The sequence below is a fragment of the Camelus bactrianus genome, chromosome 3, assembly GCF_048773025.1.
Source record: "Camelus bactrianus isolate YW-2024 breed Bactrian camel chromosome 3, ASM4877302v1, whole genome shotgun sequence".
NCBI lineage: Eukaryota > Metazoa > Chordata > Mammalia > Artiodactyla > Camelidae > Camelus > Camelus bactrianus.
Window position 1 is genome coordinate 143,636,719 of NC_133541.1, and position 18,612 is coordinate 143,655,330.

The 18,612-nt window shown below is 36.1% G+C and overlaps 1 long non-coding RNA gene across 1 annotated transcript; it reads left to right on the plus strand.

Annotated features, from left to right (window-relative positions):
* Positions 1-1,905: 1,905 nt before the first annotated feature.
* Positions 1,906-9,837, plus strand: LOC141575468 (uncharacterized). The gene is made up of 3 exons (XR_012503064.1): positions 1,906-4,731; positions 7,511-7,611; positions 9,559-9,837. It is a non-coding gene; the product is annotated as an uncharacterized LOC141575468 (long non-coding RNA).
* Positions 9,838-18,612: the final 8,775 nt, after the last annotated feature.

An 18,612-nucleotide genomic window follows, 5' to 3' on the forward strand; every position in this document is an offset into this window, starting at 1 on the left:
GAATTTTCTAGGCAGAGAACAGCAATTGAGAAGTCCCTGAGGTCGAAACAAGTTTGCTGCACCCTGAGGGAGGAATTCCAATTACAGAGCAATTGAAGAGCTGGGGAAATTCCTAGTTCCAATGGCATTCCTGGGAAGGTGAAAGTGAAAGGCTTGTGACACCTTAGGGTAAATATCTAGCACAAATACTCTTGGGGAGGGCTGGGAACCTGCCCACAGTGCACAACACTATGCCTCTAGAAACTGCATCATGACTCACAAATGCTTTTGGAAAACAAGCCCTTGCTCAGTTGCCTATTTTGGTACCTCATTTAACTAAAACTCATTTAGGTTTGCCTACAGAGATGAACTTAAAAATCTTTAGATGAATGGAATTCATCTTAAATTTATCAGCTCAGAACAAGAAACCACCTACAGTCCAATGGCTGGCAGCTCTTCCCCCGAGGCTCAGTCATGCCCTAACATGTTACATGGGAACAGAGCCTCCCAGCCAACTTCCAAACCCCTAAAAGAGACCAGAGATGTAACATTTTCCCCAAAGAATGCCCCGTTAGCTCAGCTGGACAGGACAAGGAGAAATGGTACCCCACTGCCAAGGTGCCAAGCTGGGTTCTTGCCTATGTGAACCTGGAATGCCTTGGAGAGATGGGACATTGGGGCTGCTTGCTGGCTCTGAGATGGGCCATCCCAAGCACAGTCCTGCCTGCTCTCTGGAACACACTGCTCACACCTCTCATCCTGTGGTCATCCTCCACTGCTACTTTGTGGGTTACCTATTCTTCTGCCAACAGTGTTTCTTATGCCACCCCATTCAGCCAAATGGCTTCAAATTCAAATTCTCACTACAGGAAATGCAGATCAACACTCTGGCCCTCTCTGAAAAGATCCTACTTTACAGCCAATTTTCTCAGATATCTCTGCTTGGTGTATCAAAAAAAAAAGTATGTGAATTTAATATTTATCAATATAGCATGAATACATTATGAAATAATTAGATTATTCCTAAGTTATGTAGCCCCTTTCAGAGTATCACATTGAGAAGTTATATATCACGGGCACTTATTTTAAATACAGCCCCAAACCATGAAATGCATTCTTTGGAGTGGTGCTGGAGACTGTGGCATGTTTTGGTCCATGCCAAGGGCAGGCTCACCTTGTGTCTGAGCTCATTTCAAACCATATGCTCATAACATCTCTTTACTTCAACTGACTGGTCAATTTTTTGTTCCTAAAATCACCATTCAACCTTGGATCATAAGATGTTCACACATACTTTCACAGCACCGGTATGTCTCCTTCCTAACAACTTTAATAATGGCAATTTTTCATTTATTTTCAGTGATTGATTCACCTGTCTCCCTCAGTAACTGCGACTTCCACAGCAGCAGGGACCATGTGCATTTCTGCTTACCAATATGTCCCCAGAAACTAGCACAGCTTCTGGGACACAGTAGGGGCTTAACAACTAGCCACTGGGGGAAAGATGCTATGAAATATACTCATTGGTGGAAGTGTTTCTGCTTCTAAGTGTGGATCTGCCAAAAATCATTCAAATCAAGGCTAAATAAGGTTAAGGCTCAGCTATGCTGTTTTTTTCTTTAAAAAAAAACACAAGAAAGACTTTGCTGCTATTTGGGTTTAAACTGATTTTGGAGACAATTATCAAAAAGTTTGACTAACAATTTAACAACACTCATTTTTATATGTATGGAGATGACCAATTTTAAAACTTTTTTTTTTAATGGAATAAGAGTTCATTTTCAAAAAGGTTCACCCAGATTAGGCCAAATTTAAAAAGATAAGAAAAACTACCACTTACTTTGTCAGGTGCTCTCTCTCTATTATTTTCATTTAATCCTCATATCTGAATCTTACCCCAGGTCACAGATGAGGAAATGGAGGGAGCAAGAGGCTGGGGTTAGACACTGACTAAGTGGCAGAACCAGGATTCACATCTAGGTCTATTTGATTCCAAGAGCTATGTCTTAAATCTAAGCCAAAGTTTAAGCTAAAAAATTAATGCTGACATTGAATAATAATGTATTTGTTGCTCCCTCTTATGAAAAGGTACAAGACTACAGCTTAGTACCATCAACTGGGGCAAGTATTTAAAATAGAATTTGGATGCCAATGATGGGTTATCAGGGAAATAAGAAAATTCACAAAAAAGGAATAAGGAGGGATATTAACTAACATTAACCGAAAGCTTGTTTTATGCTAGATACTGTATTAGATGCTTTCATAGTAACATTTATTTTAATCCTAAGACTCCTGTGAGATGGGTAATAACAGTCAAGAAAAAAGTGGTATAGAGTAACTGGTATTTGGCTACTCCGATGCTCCTTTCCCCCTTTCTTTCTAAGGATGTGAACCGCCCACATTTCAGCTGAGTATTGTCTGGAATAAGGACAACATTCCCCAGTCTCTATTCCAGCTTAGTGAGGTCACAATACTAAATTCTGGTCAATGAAATGTAACAGGAAGTGTATGACAGCCTCTGGGAAATTTCCTTAAGAGATCATAGATGCTTGCCTTCCTCAGTCTCCTTCCATTCCTTCCTTCCTCCTTTCTACATTGCATGTGATGGATAAAGCTCCATCTAGGGCTATGAGATTGAGGACCTCATCTGATGTTTAGCAAACCTAAAAAGTGGAACCAGCCTAAGCCTCAGGAGATTTGTGAAATCATAATACCAGTTCTGGATTGTCTCTCTAGAAATTTTTTTAATGTGAAAAAGAAACAAACATCACTTTGTTTATGCCACTGTTCTTTGCAGTCTCTGTAACTGGCAGCTAATTTTAACTAATCCAGAAACTTATCCAAAGTGATCATGTAAGGTTCAAACCCAGGCCCACCAGTCTGCAAAGTCCACCCTCTTAGGCAGAAGCCTGAAGAACTCCTGATTATAATCTGCAAAAGATTGGTGGTGGGGGAAGAGTGTGTGTGTGTGTGTAAAACTGCTGACAAGAATGACAGAAGGAAAGAAGGAAAGTTCGAATATGCTCGCAATTCTGCATACCTAAGAGACAATCAAAGGGAATATGCTACTGGACAGTAAAGAATATAGTCTCCATCAGAGGTGGACAGAGAAAGATCTGTCACCTGCATGGATCTGGAAAGAGAAAGGAAAGAGAAGCTGTGTCTCTGAAAGATGCTGCTGTATTTTATTTCCCATCTATATTTTATAAATTTCCTATATACATTTATTATTCTGTTCATAGAAAATTCTAAAAGACTCAGTCACTATTTCCACAGCCAAATTTGTCAAAGTGTAAAATTGTGTTTAGAAGTCTCATCATAATTATTAAGCACTCATTCTGTGCCCATCAGTATGCTAGATATCAAGAACAATATCAAAAATCATCAATATTGGTTTCTGACCTCAAGCAGCTCAGAACTTAGGTGAACACATAGAAAACAACCAAGTACTACTTACATGAATAGATGGATCAGTGCAGGTGATAATAATCAGAAAGAGACTCATGAAAGAGAAGTAAAATTTAGAAAGACCTAAATTCTATATGTTTGCCTTATCTGCCCCAAATATTGTCTTAAAATGACCAATCCACCCTCAGGGCTCAGTCAATCTCTTTCTGGTTACCTGAGAAAATCAAGAAGAAAAAGACATAGAAATACTCTGTTTTCTACAGCATCCCATTGGTTTGGGGACATATCTAGTGGTAGGCTCCTCACATTCATATGATAAAGGAGATGACTGTGAGCAGCAATGTGGCCGGTTCCTCCGCCCAATGGCACAAGCAGAGTCACAAATAACAGAAATGAAAGGATCACTACAAATTGTGTTATTGAACTGCATGACCTACATGGAGCAATCAACTCACTCCTAGGTTTGGCAGGGCCTTTCTGAGTTGATTCCCTGAAAAACAAAACAAAACAATAAAACCCAAACCAAACCAAAAAATAAAAAAAAAAATTAAAAAAAGAGAGACTCTGAGTGTCATCATCTCTGCTCCATGTGGCTGCCTTGATAAGAGTTCAGATTTCTCTGTGTCATGAGAAAATTTTTATGATTAATGGAAGACAGAATATTATCCAGTATTAACAGTTATTTTCCAATTCTGTATTATAAAATTATTTCTGATAATGGAAAATTCTCTATTTCTTTCAATTTATTAAATCATTGAAATTCTACAGTGTATAAAAGAAAGCACTGGAGTTCTGGAGAGGTGAGGCAGAATACGAAGGTAAACAGGAATCATTATTCCTTTTCTCAGAGGTATGTAATCTACAGGGGAAGCATGCAGCACCTGAAAGGGGAGGAGAGGTTGGTGGGCCACGCAGGGTTGAAGGAGGAGCATAGGAACATGGGTCTGGGAAAGTTTGGCTAGCTTTACAGTGCTCAATTGAAATACTACTTTGCAATACTTTCTCAACACGAGGGTTCAAATTTGTTAGTCTTACTGAGACATCAGGTCAGAAGAAAACAACAAAAGTGAGAAGGCATTCATGGCTTTGCATTCTCAGAAAGTCATCCTGCTGGTTCAACTGTGTATGATTGAGCATATTGTCATTGATGAAGAATTTTTATTTATTTTTGATCAAAGACTTCACCATGTTTTCCTGACCTTTTCAATCTCCTGGTTGCAGAGTTTTAACGTGAGCTCTCCTTGGGCCTGGGAGAAATTCTGAGAATGACCCCTGAGAATGAGCTCAGTGGTGAGAAGTCCAAGGACAGGATGAGGTCGACATTGCAAGTGTTTTTGGAATAAGGTCGGTTGACTAGAAACTGTAATTGTGCAAGGCCAGCTGTGCACTTCTGTGTGAGCTGATCCCTTATCATGGTCCCAGTCTTAAATATTCACTACCAATTACTCTGTGTTCTCACCCCACTATGCTGATTGACCCTCTGCCTTAACTATATGACATCCCTTCCTTTTATGACAAGTGTTAGGAAGGTGATCTTCCAGGCTCTCCTTCAAGGGGAAAACACGATTTCCTGCAGCAGGATGCCCGCCATCTCCAGCTAATCTGTCTTCTTGGAAGATGTCCAAATATTTCTTTGAAAGTTTCCCATGCATCCCATTTAAAGAATATGTACTGTCATCTGGGTCCCATATTGGAATCTGCCACACAGGAGCCAGCCAGTTATTGACTATTGTCTCTTTCCCATCCATAAAATGAAGACTTCTAAGAAAATATTTGCAAGTGAAGCCAGGCTGAAAGCTTAGAATTAAAGCAGAGTTAGTGCTCCTTAGCACCTGTGAAGTGATATAAAAAAAGCCCTGATGGGTTCTGCTAGTGACTGAGACAGTGCTTGCTGGGATCCCTGTAAGAATTCAATCTGTGTTCCCTGGACCATGTTGAAATCTGGGCAAAAGTTTTCCTGATACTGTGAAAACAGCTGGTTTCTGAGGTTCCTCATAGTCAACTTTTTCATTTCTTTGATTTGAAGTAACCCAGGTCTAATACCAGCTAGGCCTTGATTCCATGCCCCTCCCATCTTTTTTTCCTCAATGACTGTGTGTGTATGTATTTGTGCATATGTGTTTCTTGGCCTAATATTAGGCTATCTGTTAATTGTAATACACATTTAATACTGAACTTCAATTCTAACCTTAACTGATTCTCTAAGACTAGGACATAATATGTATGCATATGTATGTGTGTGTGTGTTTGTGTATGTATGTATATATACACACATAAATATAGTTTGTTAAGAATTTTTAAGAATCAATATAAATTGTAAAAGAACAAGATTCAGAACATTTTAGAAATAGAGGAAAAGAGATATGAGTCAGAAAGTGTATGAGAATTGGTATCTTGGCTTCTGCTGGTGGCTCTTCTGGCAGTGAGATCTGGGGCAAGCCACTAACAGTCTAGGCAGGAGTTTCTGTTTTCTATGTGTTTAATGTAACTATCCTGGACTATATCAGAAAAGAAGATAGGAATATTTCATGTTCCAGATATCTCAGACTTCGTTTCATCTTACCACTCATTTATCATCCAACAAATGTTTTTTCTATGCCTACTGTGGGCAAAACACTGGACTGGTTTCTGAGGATACATTGGTCCATTTGATGGATGTGGCCTTTGCCCTCCTGGGGTCCACAAGTCTCCAAGCATTCCTCCAGGGACCGTTAGGCTGGACATGATAAATCAGTGGGGACTAACTAACCAAACCCCAGTGTGTCCCCACACCACAGTTCTCTTTGTCTTTGTCTCCTGAATCCTATGTATCCAAATGCAGGCACACCTTCCAATTATCCACTTATTCTACTAATTTATCTCTGCTAACTTCTTTATCTCCAATTCAGTCTCTCCACCAAATTGTTTTTGGAGGATTTAAAAACAAATAAACATGTGCCCTCAAGAAAATTATAGTTTAAAAAAAAAATAGAGGCAAATATGTAGCTGGATATATGAGCAAATTCAGGGCTGATTAAAATCTCCTAGTACAGGATATTGACATGGTTCAGAGCCTATGACTCAAATATGCTTTATAATAGCTGAATGTAACCAGGTCACCTTATGAAAAAGAGCAGTATGATAATAAATCAGGCGTCCTTTATCTCATTACAAAATTGAAGGGCAAAAGTAGTTGGGTCTTATATTGGTAGATGAAAGAGTGGGTTAAAATGGAGAGGACTTCCCAGATTTCTCAGAGAAATTGAGACCTAAAGGGCAAATTAAAAAAAAAAAAAAAAAAAAACTTAAGGCTTAAGGAAGCCTGTTGTTTTTGTGAGCAGAATAGCTTTTTGTGTCTGGTAAAGGCCTCTGTGTAACTGGGGGAGTTACAGACAGATTGATTACAAGTAAAAATGAGGGGGGAAGCATACTAAAGGATGAAACAAATATGTAAGTGGGTGTAAATTTTATAATTTTACCTTCATCTTTGAGTGAACTTGATTATCAAATAAAATGCCTGGATTTGCTTAATTTACTTAACCAATTCAATAATCAGATACAAAATTTTGTTCTTCAGGGTCCTCAAGGACACAAACACACAAAAAAATGATGTGTGCATTCTGACAAAACATAATCATAATGCAAATAATTTCTATTTATAAACTATTTTATAGTTCATGCATATCACTCAAACAGTGTATTACTGTCATTTCAAAATAACATGCTCACTCCTCTGTAGTCTGCACACCTGAGAGTGACAGCATCTCTTAGCAGTCCCCAGTCTTGCTGAGTCATTCTGTTCATCCTCCTGTAGCTCAGGCATCATTCAGAGGCCCAAGAGGTTGAGAATTGACAAGTGCTTAACTATGGATCCCTAACTTACTCTGGAGGAATGCTGTAAGACTGTGGACCTCAGGAGGGTAAAGGTCACATCCATCACATAGACTAGCACATCCCCAGAACCCAGTGCATTGTTGTGCATATGGCAGGCAGCCAATAAATATTTGTTAGATAATAAATGAATGGGTGAAGTGAAGTCTGAGGCTTCTGAAATGCACATTTTCTCTATCTTGTATACTGCAGGGTCCTCTCAAGATTTAATCCCTAGCTCTGTCTACATTAACATGTTCTTATTTGATTGAAGAATCAACACACTTAAAGACTGGGATTTGGAAGTGAGAAGGAGTACATGGAAGTGATTCAGGAAGACAAGGAAATGAGACACAAGTGGCAACATTTGTCAAAGTAAGATAAAAGAATACTTATAAGATTACTTATTATATTTCTCATGTCTGTGCATGTCTTCATCTTCACCTTCTGGTAACATATACATCCACGTTGAATTGAGCCATTTTCCCCAAATCGAGGATCTTGTGACTTTGAAGTACCATAATATCTTGAGATTTCTTTGATAATTTTTGACCAATGGGTTCTAGAGATGCTGGAAACCCTGACAGTATAAAATAACAAGACAGTGTAAAAACATGAGTCAGAAAATCATGACTGCCTTTAGACATAGCTACTTAAATATAGCATGGTGACTAAAAGTATGGATTCTGGAGCAAGACTACTTAGATTCAAATCCTGACTTTGCCCTTGTGAGCTGTTTGATTTTTGTTGTTAATTAATTTCTCTGTGCCTTAGTTTTGTGTTTCAAAAATGATTTGTGGTGAGGATTAAATAAACAATACTGTTAGAGCAGTTCTAGGCGTATAGGAAGTGCCATATTAATCTTAGCTCTTATCGTGATCATGGGTAAGTCACTTATCCACTCTGGGTTTAAAGTTTCCAGGTATAAAATTAGAGATTTTGACTAGATTTTCTCTAAGGCCCTCCTGAACCTAGTGTTTGCAAATGCTTACAGTCCATGTGCTTTTCTACATATATGTATGTAGTTTGTGATAGGAAAGTGCATGATTAGTAAATGCTTTCCTTGATTGATGCAAGGAGATGTTATTAGGGGATTGAGACAGTCTTCTTCACTAGGCCAAATTCCTTGAGGTTAATAGTGTATCTTTTCCTCCTCAGGATCCCAAGGCTTAATGTGGTGCCTGGGGACAGTGGGTGCTCTGTAAACTGTTAATAGATATGGAATAAATGCCTATGTCTTGTGTACCCAGATATATGGGAATGGGAAATGGTTGTAACTCCTTCCTAGTCCTTATCTAAATTAAAGCTACTTATACCGAATATTCAAAAAACATTAGTGCTCTCTACTGGAGACATTCCTAGTACAGGACTTCAAGTTTGAGTTTTTGATGGCAAATTCTGATTTGAGTTCATAAGTCCTGGATTTGAGAAGTAGGGTATAGCAGATACACATAGTTTACTGTGTTGCAAGCACAGATTTGGTGTTATGGCACTGAGGATGGCATGATCAGCATTAAAATGCCAAGTCTCATTTCTTTGCCATGTATTTATGCATTTTTTCCAGAGCAGCTTTATCTATAGATTTGTACACATGTTGTGTTTGCTCTGATTCATTTTAAGTAAAAAAAAAAAAAAAAAAGAGAGAGAGAGAGACATAGCATTAATTGAAAAAGTAATGTTAAGAAAATGAAAAGACAACCCACAAAATGGTAGAAAATATTCACAAATAATATATCTGATAAGGGACTTGTATCCAGAGTTCATAAAAACAAAACTAAGCAAAACAATAGGATTTACATTTCTCATTTAAGTTATTATTTTCTCTACACCACAAGTCTTTTTTTGGCATTACTGTTTTCTTTTTCATTAATTGAATATTTTCTAATATTACTTTTTAACTTCTTTAATGATTTTCTTGCTATATATTTTTAGTTATTTACTTAGTGATTGCTTTAGGCCTTACCATATATGTCTTATCAAAAACAGTTTCACAATTACACCAGCAATTTCAGAGAATGTAGAAACAGCATTCCCATATAGCTCTACTCTCTTTTCTTTCTTACTGTGGTATTCTTGTCATAGGTATTATCTCTATACATGTTATAAGCCCGACAGTACATCATTTTAATTATTATTCCTTTATGTAATTTTATGTCTTTTAAAGAAGCTGAGAGGAGAAAAGAGAGCAAGTTTATACGTATAATTTTTCTTTTTTTTAAATTGAGTTATAGTCAGTTTCAAGTGTTGTGTCAGTTTCCAGTGTAGAACACAATTTTTGTTATATGTATAATTTTTCTCATATTAGCCTTCTTTCCATTTCAGGTTCTATGCATTTGTTCCTTTGGATTCAAGTGAAACATCTGGAGTCAATTCTTAACCCAATGTTGGTTTGTTCTCACCAACCTCTTTGCCCTGCTATTGGAAAATATATTACATTTCTGTATGTTATATGTCCACAAATACAATTAAATGTATACTGCTTTATGATTTTTAAACAAGATAAGAAAGGATAAGAAATAGGCAATTATACTCCTTTATAATTGCATAATTACCTTTATCAGTGTTCTTTGTTTTGTGTGTGTGTGTATTCAAATTACTGTCTTGGGTCACTTGCTTTCAGCCTGAAGAACTAACTTTAGCATGTCTTGTAATGTAGGTCTACTGGCAGCAGATTCTTTCAGATTTTGTTTTCCAAATGTCTTTTTATTTCATCTTCACTTTTAAATGATAATTTTGCTGGATATATGATTCTTGATTAAGAGCTTTTAAAATTTGGGGGCTGAGAATAGGTTATCCTATTGCCTTCAGCCCTCTATTGTTTCTGATGATAAGTCAACTGTTAATCTTATACGAGTTTTCTTAAGCAAGATGTCATTTTCCTCTTGCTGCCTTCAAGATTTTCTTTGGCATTTTTACTATGTGTCTATTCATGGGTCTTTTTGAGTTTATCCTACTTGCAGTTTGTTGAACCTCCTGGATATGTAGATTTAAATTTTTTAGGAAATGGGAAGTTTTTAGCCACTAATTTTTCAAATATTTTCTGCTCCTTTCCTTCTCTGTTCTTCTGGTGCTGACTTTACATGTCTGTTGGTATACATTAGTGTCCCACATTTCTCTGAGACTTTGCTCATTTGTTCTTCATTCTTTTTTCACTCTGTTCTTGGATTGCATAATTTCTATTGAACTATTCTTAAGTACTTTTACTTTCTGCCCGTTTAAGTGTATTATTGATTCCATCTAGTGAATTATTAAATTTCAGTTATTGCTCCTTTCAGTTCCAAAATTTCCATTTGGTTATTTTTAATAATTTCTGTCTCTTTATTAATGTTCTCTATGTGATGTGACACTGTCATCATGCTTTACTTCTAAAATCATGGTTTTCTTTGTTGCTTTGAACATATTTATAATGGCTTCTTTTCTCACATCTGGTCTCTCCTGCAGGTGGCTTTATTGCCTGCTATTCTTCTGGTATCTAGGCCATAATTTCCTGCTTATTTTGCATGTCTCATATTTTTTGGAAAATGAACATTTTAGATAATGCAGCAACTTTGGGTACTGGCTTCATCTCTCCCCTCTTTCAGTGCTTGTCATTGTTGTTAGCTTGTTTACTTGTTTAAAGACTAACTGGATTATTTTAATGTTGTCCATTCCCTTCTCTTCCTCCTCTATCCCCTAAACAGTCACAGGGTAAAGCCTCTGATGTTTTTCCTCAGGGATTCATCCTTGGACATGCCCAGCCACTTTGGAATAACAAGGTTTTAGCAGGACTTAGGCAGTGTTTGTCTAGTTACCTGACCGCACTAACCTATGAAACTCCACTAACTGCTGGTTAAAAGCTCTATTGTTCATAACAATGCCCTGGAGAATAAATTATTTACACCCTAATCCAGTCAAATTCAGGCAGCTATGAAGGGACAGTTCCTGATGGTCAAAGTTTGAAATTTATTCAGACTCTAGTTCTTGCAGCTGGTTTCTTATTTTTCTCCAGCAACTAGTTGGCTTATCATTTAGCCTGTATCTTCAATGAATTTATCAGTCTCCTCCCCATTGCCTCTCACCAACACTTCTACTGTTTTTGAAAGCAAACTTAGATTTAAACTTCATATGCTGTTGCAAATAAAGTTGTCTCCTTTGGGGAGATAATTTGAGCTCTCTGTTCTATGGTCTACCTTTCCTCCCAGGGAAAATCTCTGAGCTACAACTCTGGTGCTGGAGTAAGGAACAATAGGTCAATTCTAAGTGACAGCCCAGTTTGAAGAAGTAAGTGCTCAGTGGATATATGGGCAAGAGCCCCAGGTGTCCTTGGCTTGTCTCCCTTGGCACAAGCCCCTGTCATATGAGCTGAGTCAATAGCAATTGGGACCTCAATGTCCTACCATGCCCAAGGTAGAACCTTTGTCTCATGAGAGGAAACATGGTGGAAGAATGGGGCCCCCACCTGTTGGCTGCAATAGTACAGAACTTTGCCTCAGCAACAAGTATCTAGGGGCAGTATGAGAAATGTTAATGTCATGTCCTTCCCAGGAAGACAACCCTCCAACCAGGACCTGGGGGGAGTCAAAAACTTGTGTTCTCGGTTGTACAAGTCTGGGTGGAGTTCCCAGCTCAATGAGCGGAGAGGGGAAAAGTGCGGATCTTCAAATACTAAAGACTCATCATTTTATGGAGCTTTAGTAAATATTCTTGAGTAAATGTGTCTTCATTTGCTGTATATCAGTAGCGGCATTTCCATTTGTGTATGCTCATAAGGCCAACTATTTTTAAATGTGTTTTAAAAATAGTTTTCATCAGTTTTTTTGAGGAGTGATACTGAGTTGCACACCATCTTGCCAGAAGTGGAGCCAGGAAGGGGAAACTGATACAGTATAGATTAGCATTCTCTTTAACTGAGGGCTTGCTGTATCTTTGGTTGCTAGTGGAAGGCCTAAGATATATTTGTAGTATTAAAAATAAAAATTAAAAAATAATTTTCTAATGTTAGTATGTTAGAAGCAAAGCATAAGATGGCAATTCCTGTAGATGATTTGTTGCTTGAATCCTCTGAGAAGAAATCTTTAGAGAACTGGAGACATAGGAGGATGCAATTTCCCAGGCATTTCTCAAGGGAGATCATGTAAGCATTTCTAGAAGCCAGCACTCAAAGCATCTTGGGATGGATACTCTGCTGTAAAGAGACTAAGAGAGTTCAATATCAGCTATCAAAATCAACCTCATAAAAATAATCATATTAAAGAGTATGTAGAGTAAAGAAACTCAGTGTAGAGTTTACTAACAGCTGCTCCAAGAACCCAAATCAACCACATAAACAAAATTGTAGCAACAGTAATAAAAACAATATAACAGTCACTCTTATTGGACACTTTCTACCTTTAAGGAAGTACACTTACTATCTCTAATCCTCATGATCACACAGTAAATTAGATATTATTCCTACATTTATGCAAGTGAAGAGATTAGACTTAACATATTCTAGGTCACTTAGCTTGGTTATAGAGCTTAGTCTCAAATGCAAGCTCTCTGACTCCAAGGCCTGTCCTCTGTCCATTACTTACACAAAACTGTCCAAAAAGGGGTGAAGAAATGAGAAAAGAAAGAAAAACAAAGGGTAAAAATAGATAAGAGAATAAAGTGGTAAGGAAAAATGTATGAAAGTATAGTCATGCATGGGAGTGCCAGGGCAGGATCAACAGGTTCCCCTGTAGCTCTTCATTAGCACAAATACCCTCCAATTTGGTCTAAGCCTTCTGAGGTGAGCTTCATCAAGGCTCAACAATGCTGAACCCACAAATCTTTTCAATGTAGCCCTATTTCTACATTGGGTTTTTGCTGAGAAGTCTGAGGAAAAACTCCCTTAAAATTTCCAGAAGCCCAATTGTTTGAGAGCATCTATGATACATACTGTATCTCCTCAGAGAGTCTTTTTCTGATTATGTCATACTCCAAGGATGCAACCATAATGATTCTGAGGTTTAAGGAAAAGAATCTTCAGTCATGTCCTTCATTTCATATTTGACCCCTCCATCTTTTTTCTTTTCTTTTCTGGCAACACCCTGGATTTGTTCTTTGCTTGGAAACCATTTATGAATTTAATTTTAGGATCATTTCCCTTCCTGGGAACTGCTGCTTTGTGTCTTCCTATTCCCCTTCCCAAAATTGAGTTTATGGTCTCCATAAGATTATATATCATGACAAAAAATCTTACAAGTCTCCTTCAACTTTCACTGCATTTTGCAAATTGTGATGAGTTGTATTTTTATTTTTATTTCATTGAATACATTTTAAAATCCCTCTTGAGACTTATTTGACCTATTTATAACGTAGAAGTGTGTTGTTTACTATCCAGGTATTTTAGGACTTTCCAGCTATCTTTCCATTGTTGATTTCTAGTTTGATTTCACTCTAGTCTGAGACATACATTATAACATTTCTGTTCCTTTCAATTTTTAAGGTGTGTTTAATGATACAAAATGAGGTCTATCTTGGTGAATGTTTCATGTTAGCTTGAGGAAAATATGTATTCTGATGTTTTTGGTATTCTATAAATATTGATTACATCCTGTAGATTCCAAATAGAAAAATCAATCAATATAATATACCACATTAAGAGAGCAAAGAAAAAAAATGGTCATCCAATTGATTCACAAAAATCCTTTGATCAAATTTAATAATTTTTCTGTTAAAAAAATACTAAAAAATTAGGAATAGAAGAAAACTTCCTCAACATGATAAAAACCATGCATGAAAAATCCACAGCTACATCCTACTCAATGATGAAAGACTGAAATCTTATTCCCTAAGATAACAAAAAAGACAGTAATGCCCATTTTTCCCTCCTCTATTTAACATAGTATTAGAGATACTAGCCAGTGTAATAAAACAAGGGAAAGAAATAAAGAGATTTAAAATTGTAAATGAAGAAATAAATTCTCTCAACACACGACAAGATATTAAATATAAAAATATCAAAGATTTCACCAAAAAATAGAAAAAATAAACGAATTCAGCAAATTTGTAGGATACAAAATCAACAATTAAAAATCAGTTGCATTTCTATACACTAACATGACAATTCAAAAAATTAAGAAAACAATCCCATTTAAAATAGGATCAAAGTGATTAATTAAAAATAAATTTAGCCTAGAAGAAGAAAGATTTGCATACTGAAAACATTGCCAAAAGACATTAAATAAGACATAAAGAAATAGACATCCATGTTCATAGGTGGGAAGTTTTAATATTGTTAAGCTGTCAGTACTACTCAACAGATTCTACAGATTTCATGCAATTCTTATCAACATTCCAATATTTTTTCCAGAAAATAAAAAGTTCTAAAATTCATAGGGAATTTCAAGAGATTCCAAATAAAGAAATAAAAAATCTTGAAACAGAAGAACAAAGTGGGAGATATCATACTTCCTGATTTCAAAACTTAGTACAAACTATTGTAATCCAAATAGACATATAGACGAATACAGTAAATAAATCTTCTCATATGCGGTCAAATGATTTGGTAAAGGTGTCAAGACCATTCAGTGGGAAAAGCACAATATTTTGGACAAGTGATACTGAGGAAATTCGATATTCACATGCAAAAGGATGAAGTTATACACTTACCTTCCTCCATATTCAAAAATTTACTCAAAATAGAACAAAGTTCTAAATGTAAAAGCTAAACAAAATCTCTTAGAAGAAAACGTAGGGGAAACTCTTCATTCTATTGGGTTTGGCAGTGATTTCTTGGATATACACCAAAGGTGTTTGTAGACAACAAATGAAAAAATAGATAAATTGGTTTTTACAAAAATTTAAAACTTTTGTGCATATCAAAGGACAATATCAAAAGAATAAAGGGTAACTCACAGGATGGGAGAAAATGTTTACAAATCATACATTTGATAAGAAATTAATATACAGAATATATAAAGAACCCTGTAACTCAGCAACAACAAAACAAAGAGCTCATTTCAAAAATAGTCAAGGACTTGAAGACACCTTCCCCAAATAACAAAGATAAATGGACAATAAGCACCTGAAAAGGTGCTCATCATCATTATTCATTAAGGAAATGAGATACATTTCACACAAATTAATATGGTTGCCATTTCTTTAGAAACAGAAAACAAATTTTGGTAAGGATGTAGAGAAATTGAGAATCCTGTACGTCATTGGTAGGAACAAATTGAACAGCTAATGTAGAAAACAGTATAACTATTCCTCAGAAAATTAAACGTAAAATTACCATTTTATTCAACAGTTCAACTTCTAGTTATATATCTCAAAAGAACTGAAAGTAAGAACTCAAATATATAGTTGTACACCAATGTTTATAATAGCATTATTCAAAACAGTACAAAAAAATGGAAACAATCTAGTTATCCACTAACGTATGAATGGGTAAATAAATTGTAGTGTATTTGCTGGTCAGAATGGCTGTCATCAAAAGAACAGAAGCAACAAATATTGGCAATGATGTGGAGAGAAGAAACCCTTGGTGGGCTCTTGGCGGGAAAGTAAACTCATGCAGCCACTGTGGAAAATAGTATGGAGATTTCTCCAAAAATCTCAAAATATAATTACTATATGACCCAGATTCCACCCTTGGGTATATAAAAGCAAAACCAAAACCAAAACCAAAAACACTAATTTGAAAATATACATGAATGTCAATGTTCATAGCATCATTATGTACAATTGCCAAGGTATGGAAGCAACCTAAGTGTCCATGAACAGGTGAATGGATAAAGAAGATATGATATACACACACACACAGATAGATAGATATAGATAGATATAGTATGTATAGATATTTATTGTACACTACACACACACACACACACACACACACACACACACACACAATGGAATACAACTCAGCCATAAAAAATGAAATTTTGCCATTAACAGCAACATGGATGGACTTGGATGGCATTATGCTAAGTGAAATAAGTCAGACAGAGAAAGACAAATACTATATGATATCACTTATATGTAGAATGTATAAAATACAACAAACTACTGAATATAATAAAAACAACAAAAAAAAGAAGCAGGCTCACAGATATAGAGAACAAACCAGTGATTACCAGTGGGAAGTGGGGTGGGCAATAAAGGTATGGAGGAGTGGGAGGAGTGGGAGTAACACAATATTGAGTATAAGACAGGCTACAAAGATGTACTGCACAACAAAGTGAACATAGCCAGTATTTTGTAATAACTGCAAATTAAGTGGAAATGTAAAAGTTCTATAATAATTAAAAATTAAAAAAATATAATAGAGTGTAGTACATTCTTACCATGGAATGTTCTTCAGCCTTAAAAAGAAGGATATTCTAACACATGTTACAGTCTAAATAAACCTGAGGACATTATGCTAACTGAAATAAGACAGTCACAAAAAGAAAAATACTATATGATGTCATTTTTATGAGGTATCCAGGGTAGTTAAATTCATAGAAACAGAAAGTTTACTCACACTTACCAGGAGCTTGGGGAGAGGGAGATGGAGACTTGTTTATTGGATACAGAGTTTCAGCTGAGCATGATGCAATGGGTTGGAGGTAGATAGTGATGATGATTGTAACATCTATGTGAATATACTTAATTCCACTATATTGTACACTTTAAGTAGTTAAAATAGTAAATAGTTGTGCATATTTCATCAAAATAAAATTATTAGGTACTTTAAGTGGGAGGGAAATAGAACTTGATTGTCTGCATTTTCTATATTAATGGACAGTCAGCAGGGGCAGAGAGAGATTGGGGCCTTAGACCAAATATATCAGGGGAGGAATTCAATACTCATGTTTTATCAGGGACCGTTTCCTGGGCTAAGAGTGAGCACCATATTCAATGCAGCCTGGGACCACTGTCCACAGAACAGTGGTTAAGGAATAAGATCACATTATCTGAAGTAAAAGGAATTCCATCCAAATAACACTGATGAGTGGCACAACCACACTTCCATGGAAAAAGAGACACAAGGAAGAATATTCCAGAGTTGTCATATCAGTCCTAGTACAGTCATAGAAACAGAATCCACTTTAGTTTGTATAAACATAATAATTTGTACAGGTGATAAAGGAATACAGATCAAAAAACACAAAATTCTTCACCAAAGCCTTTACTTTTTGGCCTATAGGTAATAAGAGGGATATTTATTACCCTTTGAAATAATAAACAAATGTCACACTTATTCATACATCCAAACATTAATCTATTTATTCATTGTTTCAATCACCATGCACTCTAGGTTTTACCTTACTTTAAAGTTACCATATTTGGTCCTTAGAGCTCTATAATACACAATTATATCTCCAGGCAAGATGCACTAGGTTGAAACCAAACTTAAAAAATGACTATTTGGTTGCAACTTAGATTCTTGATCACTACACATAAAATATTTATATATATACACACACACATACACATACAGACACATACACATATCTATATACACACACACATCTATATACACACACACATATATATATACATGTATATAATTACAATATTTATTTCTGCCTAAATAAAATTATGTAAGGCCCATACACAGTGTAAGCTGCATGAGGACAAGATCTTTGCTTTTCACTCTTTACATAATCCAGAGAAATGGCAGGGAGGACATAAGAATTTAACAAGCAATGTAAATAATTAGAACCAATCATTCCTTAATGAGGATTAGAATAGATGTGTGAATAAATTGTTAACTACTTTTTAAAGCCTTTTTATTTTTCTAAGTGACCATTGTCAGTTTTATTATTTTTTATTGAAAGAAAATAGAAACAGTATTTCAAAGAGATATCTGCATTCAAGTTTTTTGCAGCATTAACCACAGTAGCCAAGAAATGAAAGCAACCTAAATGCCAACACATGAATGGATACAAAAGATGTGGCACATATACATATACACAAGGGAATATTATTCAGTCACAAGAAAGGAGGATATCCTGCCATTTGCAACATCAATGGACCTTGAGCACATTATGCTAAGTGAGATAGGTCAGAGAAAGACAAGTACAGTGTGATATCACTTGTATGTCGAATCTAAAAAAGACAAGGCTTCTCTTTGCTCTTCAATGCAGGGTGTGTCTAGTCCAAGGGATTAGAACATCTGCTTAAGTCAAGCTCTCAGTGGGAACAGATATACAGATATTTCTGTAGAATAGTTTACTTTTCCATTAAACCCCATGATACATTGGTCACATATTCATTACTATATGGTTTCTTCTTTAAAAGGCAAAGCCATTCATTCTTCCTTCTGAACACTTGAAGCCACGACTAGACGGAGTCATTTAAATTCTCCAGTGGAGATGAGTTAACATCCTCGCAGAGATACTGAGACTGTGGTGAATAAGGTCACAGAGGGGGAAACTGTAC